The sequence below is a fragment of the Ochotona princeps genome, chromosome 15 (assembly GCF_030435755.1).
Source record: "Ochotona princeps isolate mOchPri1 chromosome 15, mOchPri1.hap1, whole genome shotgun sequence".
Taxonomy (NCBI): Eukaryota; Metazoa; Chordata; class Mammalia; order Lagomorpha; family Ochotonidae; genus Ochotona; species Ochotona princeps.
In genome coordinates, this window is record NC_080846.1 from 48,482,339 (window position 1) to 48,495,840 (window position 13,502).

The 13,502-nt window shown below is 39.1% G+C and overlaps 1 protein-coding gene across 4 annotated transcripts in view; it reads right to left on the reverse strand.

Moving 5' to 3' along the window:
• ANKS1B (ankyrin repeat and sterile alpha motif domain containing 1B) overlaps positions 1–13,502 on the reverse strand; it is a 1,050,054-nt gene that overhangs the window by 499,036 nt on the left and 537,516 nt on the right. The gene's annotated exons all lie outside the window — the stretch shown is intronic.

Sequence of the window (13,502 nt, forward strand, 5' to 3'; positions counted from 1 at the left end):
GGAGGCAACAGTCCATATTACATCTCTCTCCATTGTTGTAAATCCCTTCTCCGTCTGTCTAAAGCGATGACCAAGGGAGTTACAGGGCTGGCATTCTATCTGTCTTTTATCTGTCATTTTTCTCTTTCTACCCCTTTGAGAGCTGGAGATTACAGAGTATACATTCAAAAAACCACACAAGCAAGTGAATGTACAGTCACTCTACATGCCAAGGAGAGGGTCCAGGTTCAGAAAAGACCCTAAGTTTACATCTCTGACTGATCTTCAGACACTGCCAACAATTAAACAAACAAGAAACAATAAATCTTGAAGAAAGGGGAGAATCTAATGATCAGATTACCATGCTAGATGCTACATGTAAACGTTAAATTTTCAAAAACAGAATAATGCTAAGGCGTGCAAATAAACAGGCAAATACAGCTTCTTTAAAGGAAAAATACAAATCATCAAATTCTTCCTGAGAAAGGTCTGACGGTAAATGTACTAGGAAAAAGACTGGAAAGTAATCGAATTAAAGATGCTTATAAAATGAAAGAAAGGAATGGGAAAAGTACAGAATATGACATATAAACAGAATGGAAAATTGGTAGGAAAGATAACTAATTTTAAAAGAATCCAAAAAGAAATTTTCGGAGTAGAAAAATACAATAACTGAAATGAAAAGTTACCTTGAAAGAATTTAAAAACTAATTGGAACTGGCAAATAATAGAATCAGTGGATTTGAATAGAGGGCAATGGGAATTAAAGAAAATGGAAGAAAAAGCAAATGGAACATAAGGGTCACATGGTCTGGCATCAAGTGTACCTATATGTGTATTGTGCGAGTTTCAGAATGAAAACAGAAAAAGCAAAGGGAATATGTGAAGCTATAATGGACAAAATTATTCAAATCTATAAAGTGACAGTGATGAATGGGCTAAGAAACTCCAACTAGTACCAACTCAAATCTACACTGAGATATACTACAACCAGTTATAAGACAAAGAGAATCTTATAAGAACCAAGAGATAAGCAACTCTTTGCATGTGAGGTTTCCTCTACATGATGAACAACAGATTTCTCATGAAGAAACTCTGGGTCACAGAAGACGTCAGGATGATACATTCAAAGAGTTATAGAAACAAAAAAGATTAAGAACTCTATATCTGGGAACCCTATCCTTCCAAAATGAGAGAAACATCCTAAGCTTAAAAAAAAAAAAAAGACACATGGGGCTGGAATTGTCGTGCATACTAACCAGATCACAAAATGCCACTTGTGATGCTGGCCTGTGAGCACCTGTGGGTTCCAGGTGCTCTTATCTCCATTCAGCTCCCTGCTAACATCCCTGGGAATTCAGCCAAAGATGGTCACCTACACGAGGGACACATGTAGAGCTCCAGTCTCCCAGCTTCTTCTTGGTCTGCTGCTTCTTCATAGCCCTGGCTGCTATGGCCATTTGGGGAACGAACCAGTGGATGGAAAACTGGTCTCTCCCTCTATCCCCCTGTCTCCATAACTGACTTTCAAGTGAATAAATAAACATTTCTAAAAGTAAAGGAACAAGGGCGTTTGTTACAACTATGCCCGATCTGTTAGAAATAGTAAAGGGGACACACAGAGTGAAGTAAGAGTATCAGGCAACAACGTGAAGCTGTACAAGGAAATAAAGACTTCAGTAAATGCAAAACTATATATATGGACAATTGTAAACTTTAGAATTACTGGAAAAATAGGTGTAACTTCACTTTATATTATCTACAATATTTAAGAGATCAGCATTTTTAAAAGTATTAATCTAAAAGCTAATGCTGTTGTAACTTTCAATTGTAGTACTACATTTTATCTTCTACATAGTTTAAGCAGTTAATGTATTCAAAAGTATTCATTTATACATTTATACAGACAGTGTAAATATTTAACTTTAGGAGCAGTCATTTGGCCTAGTAGCTGGCATGTTGCCTGGGACCTTCACATCCCCTGTTAGAGGGCCTGGGTGGGAGTTCTGGCTCTGCTTCCAACACTAACTTCCTATAACCCTGTGTCCTGGGAGGCAGCAGGTAAGAGGTTCCTGCCACATAGGTGGGAGACACGGATCTCTGCTTGCAGTTGCAGTTGATATAGACATTGCGGAGTGAATCAACAGATGGGACATAGCTCTGTGTCTGTTCTCACCGCTCAAAACCTCTCCCTCTCTCTGCTTTTTCTAAAAATAGGAAGAGAGGAGAAAGAGCAAGAGAGCATGAGAGCAAACTAGAGAGACAGCACAAGAGTACAAAGGAAATTTAAAGAAAACAATAGGAATATTTATGGGGAAACGGCAGGACCAAATCATTATTTACCAATAATAACCTGTGGTCCCAACACAGTAGCTTAATGGCTAAAGTCCTCACCCTGCATTCACCAAGATCCCATATGGGCGCCGATTCATATCCCAGCTGCTCCATTTTCTATCCAGCTCCCTGCTGGTGGCCTGGGAAAGCAGTTGAGGATGGCCCAAAGTCTTGGGACCCTGCACCCACATGAGAGACCAGGAAGAGGCTCCTGACTTTGGATTGGTTCAGCTCTGGTTGCTGCAACCACTTGGGGAGTGAAGCAGAGGATGGAAGATCTTTTTCTCTTTGTCTCCTTCTCTCCACAAGTCTGCCTTTCCGATAAGAAGAAATAAATTTTAATGACAACAAAAATAAGATGTATCTATTTTTTTTCTACAAGAAATATGCCTCACAAAGACACACATATTGTCCATGTGAAATGATGAAAAAATATTCTATGCTAATAGAACACAAAAATGAGTGAGTGTAACCATTGCAATATCACAAAAAATAGACTTCTAGTAAAATACTGTTAAAAGAAACAAACAACGACCTTATTTCATGATTAAGCCCATATGTATATGGGCTATTTATATGCACACAATGTCAGGGCGCCTGACAATTTAAGACAAATGTTAACAGATCTAAAATGAGACATAGACTCCACTGCGGACTGCCACATTCCAGTTTCATTAAAGGACAGATCAATTAGACAGAAAATCAGCAAAAATTCAACACAGCTAATTTATACTATGAACCAAATGGATCTAACTGGTATCTAAAGAACATTTTACCTCGCAGCTGCAGAATACATATTCTTTTTATCAGTCCATGGAATTGTTGTAGAATAGACCCTATATTAATCCATAAAGCAAGTCTCAACAAATCCAAACAAGTTGAACTGCTACTATATGGAATAAAGCTGGAAACCAACAACTTAGGAAAATAGAAAATACGCAAACACATGGAGACTGAAAAATACGGTCTGGAATAGACAGCAGCTCATAAAGGGATTCAAAAGCGAAATTGAAAAATTTCTCGAAATGCATGAAGATCACAATACATGTATCAAAGCTCATGGGATGACACAACAAAAGTGATGTTAAAAGAGAAGTTTATGGCAATATTTGCCTTCATACAGGACAGAAACCCCAGAAAAACATCTATACACGTGCATCCAACAAATCTCTTGACAATGACCTGAAATCAGTCCTTGGAGAAAGAACAGTTTTTTTTTTTTTTTTTTTTAAGCAAATGCTGCTAGCAAAGTTGGATCTACATGTACAGAAGGATGAAGTAAGATCCCTATCTTATACATTACACAAAGAAAAACTCACAGTGCATCAATGCTCTGAATCACGACACCACCAAATTGATAGAGGAAAGCATCTAGGAAACTGCAAAGCACTGGCAAGGGCAAAGATTTCTAGGAAAGACCCCAGAAGCACAGGCAATATAGAGAAAAATTGTGACAGAAGGAAAACTAGAAAAATTCACAAATTTGTGGCAACTAACATACTTCTAAGAAAACAATGAATCCAAGAGGAAACCATAAGGGAAATTAGAAAATACTAGAGATGAATGAAAACAAAAACACAATATGCCTAAGTTGTGGGACATAGCAAATGCAGTGCCAAGAGAGGAACCATAGAGTTGTAGCTGAAGAAGCAGAAGCAGGTGTTTGGCCCAGCAGTTACCATGCTGGTTGGGATGCCTATACTTCACACTGCAGATTTTGGATTTAAATTATCAGTTCTCTTGAGACGAGCTTCCTGCCAAGGCTGACCACGTGACAAAGTGATGATGTAGTTGGGTTCCTGCCACCCACATGGGACACATGAGTTGTGTTCCCAGCTCCTGACGTTTGTCTCCTCATCACTGTGGAAAAGTGAGGACTGAGCTAGGGGAGGAGAGCCTTTATCTTTCTGCCACTTGAATAAAAAAGAAAAAAAATAGGCAAGAAAAATATCCTATCAGTAACCAACCATATAAACTAAGGAACTTGGCAAAGAAGAACAAAGTAAACTCAGTGTAAGAGAGTCGATCATAAAGATTACAGCAGAGATAGACAAAACAAAGAAAAAAGATGAAGTTGGAAAAAATCTGAAGTTGGTTCTTTGAAAACATCACAGACTCCACATACCTTTAACTCACAGAAAAGGAGAAAAAGGTAAAAAACGGAACAAATCCATAATGAAAATAGGAACATTTTTACTGAGATTCTAAAAACAAACAAACAAAAAGATTATAAGAGTATAATGTGTACATTCTAATGTGCTTTCCAAGACCAGCATATGAGTTGGGAATATTTCCATCACACCAATTGGACAGGAATAGCATTTGCACCTGATTTCATTTCCTTTTGGAAAGTAACGCATGTTCTCATATATTTTCCTTGGTTCTACACTTAGTCAAAATCATGGAAAATAGAATGGTGGTTGCCAGAGGCCAGAGGGAGGAAGAAATGGGGGAGTTGTTGCTTAATAGGCACAGAGCTTTAGTTTCCAAGATGAGAATGGTTCTGTAAATGGGGGTTGCCCAGCAATTTGAAAGCACTTAATACCAGTGAACTGTACTCTCAACTGTGACTAAGACCGTATATTTTATATCTGTGTGGTTTAAAAAACAAAACTAGGCAAGACCCTTAGTAGTTTGGGGTAATACAGAAATGTGTTACAAGTATATCCAGACTTGTGGGCCCTGCGCCGTGGCCTAGTGGCTAAAGTCATCGCCTTGAACATGCTGGGATCCCATATGGGCGCTGGTTCTAATCCCAGCTGCCCTGCTTCCCATTCAGCTCCCTGCTTGTGTCCTGGGAAAGCATTCGCAGATGACCCAAAGCCTTGGGAGCCAGCACCCATGTGGGAGACCTGGAGGAGGCTCCTGGCTTCGGATCTGTGCAGCTCCGACCATATGTCCGCTTGGGAAGTGAATCAACGGGCAGATTCTTCCTCTGTGTCTCTCCTTTTCTCTGTATATCTGACTTTCCAATTAAAAAATAAATTAAAAAAATTATGGTGAAGCTGAAAAATTCCTGTGCTTTCTCTGTTTAGATACAGAGGTACTTATCACTGTGCTGCTGTTGCCTACAGTATTCAGTTCAGTGACACGCTGTACAGATTTGAGACCTAGGAGCAATCGGCTATGCCACACAGTCTAGGCATCTGGGGATAAGAGTCTCTCCATGCATTCCCCTTAATCTAAGTACATGTCAACTTTTAAAGGTCCACCTTTTCTCTTCTCATATGCCCCACAAATACATATATAATCAAATAGACACTTGCATTCAAAAAGGAGAGTGGAAGGCACAGAGCAGTTATTAGTTCATACATATTTCATACCCAGTTGGGTACAAGTTGTTAGTTTCTTGATAAGAGTTCAAACTGTTGCACTGGAGTTGCTCAAAATGGCTCTTCGTTACTCCCTCTGAAAATTTGTTTTCACAGAAGAAAAACTGTTATGCTTGCCTTTTGTTTTTATAAGCTTGGGACCCAAAACACTCTTCACATATTATGCTCTATCTGTCCCCCTTAGTCTAATCTAGGGATGGTTTATCTTGAATCATTATTTTAGAAATATGTAGAATTTGTAGACAGTCCAAACAAGGTGTTTTAGATTTCCACTAACACTTGGCCCTCTTTAACTGCACCCCAAATTTTTACTCCCCTTTGGGCTTTCAGTAGCATTTTGTGTATATTCTGCCTCTCATTCTGGTCAGAAGCAACTATCATGTGGTTTAAGATGTCATAAAGGTATCACCATGTCTCATGGCACTCAAATTTGTTCCATTCATCTATCATAACATAAATGTAATATCATAATATAAATATAAATGTAATGCAATTTCAGTCTTAGTGGTTGGAGCTGGAGTGCACGCAGAGGTTTTCTCATTCACATGTGGTGGTTGACTTGGTTTTCAGCAAGACTTCACCGGGGTTATGAGCTAGAACAGCCACATGCAGCTTCTCTACATGGCTATCAGGCTTATTTATATCATGATATCTGAATTCTAAAAGTGAGCTGTCCAAAGGAATTAGGAATAATCAACATGCTTCCATATGACAGCCATAGGGAACACTGAGTTTTATTTCTGCTAAAGTTACTGACCATACAAATGGCAAAAAACATAAACCTCTCTTTTTGATGGGAGACATGTTGACATCAACTTGTAAGAAGAGTGTGCAGATAGAAGGATTTCTTTTGTCTTTCCAAAATACCTCCCAGCTGACGCTGATAGAGCTAAACTGTTCTGCCAAATTCATTTGCAATCCCAATTTTCCAAGCAAAGAAAGGAAATAATGTTGAGTGACACTAGTTCCCAATGAACTTGATTATGCTTTCATCAGAATGCCAGACTATTTAACCAAGTTGACTTTCTGAAAGACAAATCTATCATGGGTCCCAAACCACAGGAATACATAAATGTGAGAATTATTTAACAGGATGTCTTGGTTAGTTTGCTATTACTATACTGGAATAATTTAGACTGGGTAACTTGTAAAGAAAGGTTTATTATTTAGTGTATGGTTCTGGAGGCTGGGAAATCCAAAAATACATAGGTAGTATCAAGTGAATGCCTACTTGCTGTAGCATCAAATGGCAAGCCAAAACAAGCCAAAGGGAACTCAGTTTGATAAGAAAACCACTTCCGAGGTATCCTATTGGTCTAAGGACAGATTAAGCCATTCATTGAGGGCAGAGCACTAAAAACTCAATTGCCTCCCAAGGTACTGTTTCCCAGAATCATTAACATGGGAATTTAGGTATTAAGTTTCTAATGCATGAATTTGGAAAGCACATCCAAACTATAATACTAGCCATATTAGATTACAGAGAGTCCTGACCTGGCAGACAAAAGATGAGGTTTATTAGTTTTTGATGAATGGGGATAGAGTTAGGGAAGCTCAGAATAAATATTTAATTTCACTAAGAGATTTGGGCCATTAAATCACCCAACCTACATGCTGTACTTAATGTACTGGACTTCAGCAGCAGAAAAGTAGGAGGAGGATCAGATAGACATACTTGGGGTGGAATTTCAGCTCTACCCCTTACAATTTATCTTTCGGCAAGAAAAAAGAATGTTCTAGGCCTTATTTTCCCCTGTGATAGCCTTTGTCCATATAGCAAAAAAATTCATATGCTGAAGCATCCTAGTCTCATGAATGCATTGGAGATAGGTTAAAAGTGATGTTAAAAGAAGTCTGTGAGGCCTAATCCAGTCTCCTGATACACTTGCAAGAGAAGTTTGGATGCATGGGGAGAGAGAGATACCAATCTTACATCCTCTGCTTCACTCCCAAGATGGCCCCAAGAGCCTGGGCTGGGCTAGCCGGAAGTCAAGAGCCAAGCACGTCTTCCAGGTTGTCATGTCCAGTCCCAGGCACTTGGGCCATCTTTCACTGCCTTTTCCCAGGTCATTAGCAAGGTGCTGGGTTAGAACTGGAACTGGTGGACATGAACTGGTTACTATATGGGATGGTGGTGTTGCAGGTAGTAGCTTTACTCACTAAACCATAATGTTGGCTCTGAGACCCCTTTAGAGCTATTTAATCTTTCATTTCTCAGGATAAATCGTGTGATTTTTAAGTTATTTATTATGTTGGTGGATGAACAGTGACTTATTTGTGAAGTATACTAACATCCATATTTTTCTTTTCTTCTGATTATCTCTATGTCCTTCTTCCCTCTCCTGTCCTGAGGACCTGTCTCCCTTGATCAAAGGGCTGGTCTCAGAAGGGATACTGGAACAGATTCAAGTATAAAAGAGAACATGCAGTTTGGAAGTGATAGGAAACTGCGATAGACTACAGGCTTTGTCTGACAAACACTCTGCCTCATTTGTTCTTATTTGCCATGCAATTTTTGATAAATGAAAAAGCATTATTTATTTCATAATTTGAGTCTGCTTATTATCCATAAGAGTGCTCAACAAAAAGGAAGATCACTGTACTCATCTTTATCATAACAAGAATTAAAATCACTAGGGGGCCAGCATGATAGGAAGGGTGCTACTCCTCAGCTTACAGTGCCAGTGTCCCATACGGATGCTGATGTATGTCCTGGCTAGTCCAATTCTGATCCATCTCTTTGCCTATGTCATGGAAAAGTAGCAGAGGATGGCTCAGGATCTCAAGCCCCTATCCCCATGTTGTACATTGGGAAGGCTTGTACCCTGTACCCATGACGTAGACTGTCGTAGATCCTGGCTCCCTGTCTTGGATCAGCTCAGCTCTAGCTGTTGTGGCTATCTGGGGAGAGATGCACTTGACAGACTAACTCTCTGCCTGTTTCTCTTTTCTCTGATAATCTGTATTTTAAAAATAAATCTTTAAAAAAAAACAAATAACTGGATTTCTACCCAGACCCTATAAGAATCACATGACCAAAGCAGTGTCAGCACTACATAAAAAATGGAGGAAAAGAATTCAAGGAACTGCTGATTATTATCAGCAGAAAATGGTCTGAGCAATTAACGGGGAATTGTTTTATGAATGCAAACATAAGACAAAATGAGAGGTTTTGAGTACACATGAAATGTGAAAAAGAGAATCAAAAATGCATTTGGGGTTAGTGAAGAGTCCTTTCCTTCCCTTTTACTCATCCTGTTACACAGAAGGTCTTGAGTTCCCAATGTTTCAAACATAGGGGGGAAAAGAGGCACAAAGCAATCAGGATCTAGTTCATGATGTGAAGTGCCTGCAACTTGGAATGAGTCATTATTGGTGTTGGGTCTTGTGGGAATTCACATTAAAAAGGAAGCTCTATATCTCTGAGACTGAATACTCAATTTATGGCATGGAACAAACCACAGTCAGATTTTGCCCTGGAGACTTCATGAACAGTTCTCATTTCGTAGCCTGAACAATAGATCTTCCTCTTATCTACTCAGGAAATAATTGGAACATGCTTTATGATCATATTCAGCAGATTCGCTTGGTTTGCAAGATAATCATCACAGATACAATTCTATATTGTGAGGTAGGAATGATTGAACTCTTCAAGTGAGAATGTCAGAAGTCAGGTTGTCCTCCAAAGAGCTGTACATTCCCTGGCATGGAGTAGATCTGTTGTCGCAGTGAGAAGCATCTCCCCACCCAGTAATTACCTTTGTCCCATCCCTCACTATATTTAGTTGGGGCACTGAAGTAGCAGTAGGACCAAGAAAAGGCTAGCAGAAGTGAGATGTCCCCTCCAGTTCTGGGTCTGAGCCTCGAAAATCTCCCATGTAATCCTCTACTCTCCCACAGGCTGCTAAGAGAGTGACTCTGACTGAACTCGGGAGCCACAATTTGAACAGTCCAAAGCTTCTGAATGGATTTCTGCTTCCAGGTACCAGGACCTGAATTTTCATAGGCAAGACAAAAAAAATTCTATCATGTTAGGCCACTAAAATTGTAGACATTTGTTTGCTCACAAAGCTAATATTTATTTAACATTTATTATGGAGACAGAGACAGAAGGAAATTCTCCAAATACAGTTTCCTTCCTTATACTTTTAAAAAATACTGTCTCTGTTCTTTCTCCCCTTTGATTCTTACTTATCCCTTAAGTCTAAGCTCAGCTATTGCCTTCCCCTGGAAGCCTTTGAGACTTTCCCAAGTATATAGAGAATTTTCATGACAATAGAACAGTTCTTTATTTATGTGACCATTTCTAATATCCAACAACTGAACATATTTGTTAATTAACACATAAAGTTCTTACATAGAGAAAGGGACATGCTTGAAGCACAACGTGAAGGTTACATTTCTCTTGAAAATAAGGGACTGAAAGTTTTTGATGGATACAAAAAGTTCAATTGCTCTAAATATTTATAAATACCTATAGAGTGCCAGTCCTTTCTTCCTCTCTATAAGAATATCACCTTGTATTAACCTAAATGTTAGCACCTAGGGAATAGGGCGCTGTGCTCTACATAAGGCTGGCTGCTTCCTTAGACTGAATTTCCTGAAGGCACATCCCAGTGCCTAAAGGAATGTGGACTCCTGAGAGAGGTTCCTTGACTCAGTAGAGACTGCTTGACTTTGTAGCAATCTCAAAACTTTCATCAATAGGAAATGTTAATTGAGGTAGGTTATAAGAAAAATACTACTGAGATATAATTGACATAAGATTCTTTTGCTGAAAGTGAATTTATTCAGTAATTTGCAATACGCTTAAAGAATTGTGAAATCATTCCCATAATCTAATTTTAGAACATTTTCGTCCAATGAAGAAGAAACCGTTGAGTAGTCACTTCTCATTCACCCTGCTCCCACTCCTCAGTGCTGGGCAGTTACTAGGCCAGTTTTGTCTTTTTGGATTTGCCTGATCTAAACACTTCATATAAATGGAATCATGTAATCCATAGCTTTTTATAAAATATGCATCTTATATTTTGATAACTGCTGATTATCTTTTTAAACTATAGCTGTGCATTATAAAATACATTCTTGAAACAAACAAAAATAGGAACAAGATGGAGTTTTTGTAACTGTCAGAATTGGTTAGAAATAACAGTTAAAGAAGCAAACACAGCTAAGGCAGCAAGCCCAGTTGTTCTGTTCCCTGACTAATGTAAGGTCCAGACCATGAGCCCTTCCATAGAAGCTCTTTACTTTTCTCCTAGTGTTCAGTGAATGAATGAAGAGGATCCCAGGAACTAACAAAAAGAGGAACTCACAATGGCAGATATCTGGGGACCTGACGAAATTGTGAGTCCAGAGCCTTCAAGTGAACCTGTACTGACCTGCAATACTGATAAGAAGTAAATGTATCAATCCACTGAGATTTGGGGCTTCATCTATTATGACACTAAAGATTACTTGCTGAAGCACATATGATAAGCTATGTTTTAATGGATTTCAAAACAAATCTATCCCAAGTCAAAATACTAATAGTTAATAGTTAATTACTAATAGTTAATAGCTAATAGTTAACTACCTTAATAGAATTAGTAGTTCTTTTCTTGTGCACCTTAAAGATTACAAGAGGAAAATTTGAGTCACGAACTGACAGTGAGGAAAGCTTTGATCAAATGAAGGCCATGCATCTAGCCCAGGTAGCTAAGTTCTGGGGCACTGATTATTCAAACCTGACTCACCTTCTCTAGCTCTTCTTCAGAGGCAAAGAACAACTGCCATCCATCGTTAGATAATTCTAAAATAATTAGCCAGCACAAGCACACTTTTATCATTTTTTTTCCTGGCCATAAAAATGCCTGTAACTAATGTACAAAACTTTATAACTTTGAACTAATAAAATAAGTTCTGAGAAGTAGTAAATGTTCTTCCAGAAAGTAAACTTCATTAATGAACAGCCAGAATTATAAACTAGACTTAACATGGGCTTTGGAAATAGACTATCACAAGTTTAATTTATTCATAAATTAAATAAGTATTTATTGGTAATATGCTAATTACATTGAAACATGAAAATGATGATGTTCAACTGTATTTGGACTATGAAAAAAAATGTTTCCTATGGTTCATCCTCATGCCAGACACTGTTGCATGTTCTAGGCTTTCAATAAGAATAAAGCAAAAAGAAAGAGAATAAATCAAATGTAGAATATGTTCAGTGCTGATAAATTCAACTGCAGAAATAAAGAAGGTAAGGGGGATGGGTGTGCTCTGAGGTAAGGAAGTTGTTACTTTGGGGAAACACCTTTGACAAAGTAGGAAACTACAGAAAGCGAAAGAGTAAGCTGCTTCTCTACCTGGGGGGAGAGCACTCTAGGCAGAAGTCGCAGGTACAAAGACTCTGATGTATAACTGCCATTGAAATATTTAAGAACAGCAAGATCAATGCGCCTGGAGCCAAGGAGGCAAGGAGGCAGTGGTAAGGGATGAACTCAGCAGAGTAGCGGGGCCAGTTCAGGTAGACTTTTGCTTGATAAACACTCTGCTTTTCAGGAATAAATGAGGAGAAAAGCCTTGGGGGCGGGGGGGGAGCTTGCAGGACAGAATGATTGTGTGTACAAAAGCTCAGTCTGGCTGCCCTGTTGAGTACAGGGCACAGGAAAGAGTAGCTGGAAGCAGAGATCAGCAGATCAGCTGAAAGGCAAGTACCATAAACCAGGTTGGAGAAGACCATGGTTGGCTCCTGGATACTAGTTGTTCAGCTAGGAAGAGGTGGTTAGACTCTGTTATATAACAAGACAGACCGAGCAAAACTAGCTGATTTACTGGATATGGAATTGGAAAGAAAAAGAGGTGCAAAGGCTGCTCCAAGCAAATGAAAATGTTAGAATTGTTATTAAGAGGGTTGGGGAAAACTGTAAGAAGAAGAGGTTTGGGGGCTGTGGAAATTAGTTTAGTTCTGGACATGTAAATGTCAAGATGCTTGTTCGTCATTCAACTAGAGATGTCAAGTAGCTGAGTAGGTAACTGCATGACAAAATTGCAGAGGGACCTAGATTAAGAGTTACAAATATTAGAGTTATCAGCATGAGTAACCTAATAAATGAGGCAAACTGGCCTCTAGAGAAATGCAGAGAAGATAGTTAAAAACCAAGCCAGGGGACTCTGAAGTTTAGGGGTAAATGACTTCCAGAAAAGAAGTGAAGGGGAGCTGCTGATGAGGTCAGAGAGCCATGGTGGTTTGAACACAGGTCTGCGTTCTATGCCACCTCTTCAACTCTGTTTCCACAAGTGAAAACTGCATGAAACAATCCCTAGGATTATCAGGGAGTGAAAGAGGTAGCATGGGGACAGCCAAATAAGCCCTAGAACATCCTCAATAAATTACTCCTGATCTTCGGTAAAACTGGATAGATGCTAGATTTTTCACATCTTCCATTTATCACCTGCAAATGATCCTCAAATATGAATTTGAGGGGCCTGCACCATAGGTCAACTGGTTAATCCTTCAACTCCAAGCAAAGCATCCCATGTGGGCCCTAATTCATATCCCTGCTGATTCATTTCCCATTCAGCTCCCTGCTTGTGGCCTGGGAAAGCAGTGGAGGCTGGCTTAAATCTTTGGGACCCTATACCTACATGGGAGACACAGAAGCTTCTGAGACCTGGCTTAGGATTGGCTCAGCTTTGGCTGTTGTGGCCATGTGGGGAGTGAATCAGCAGATAGGAGAGTATTCTCTATTACCTTCTCTCTATAAACCTTTCTTATCAATGAAAATAAACAAGTCTTTTTAAAAAAATGAGTTCTATAGGTCACCAGTGTGAGCTATTTAGCTTATTACTTCTCAATCATTAGTCATAAGT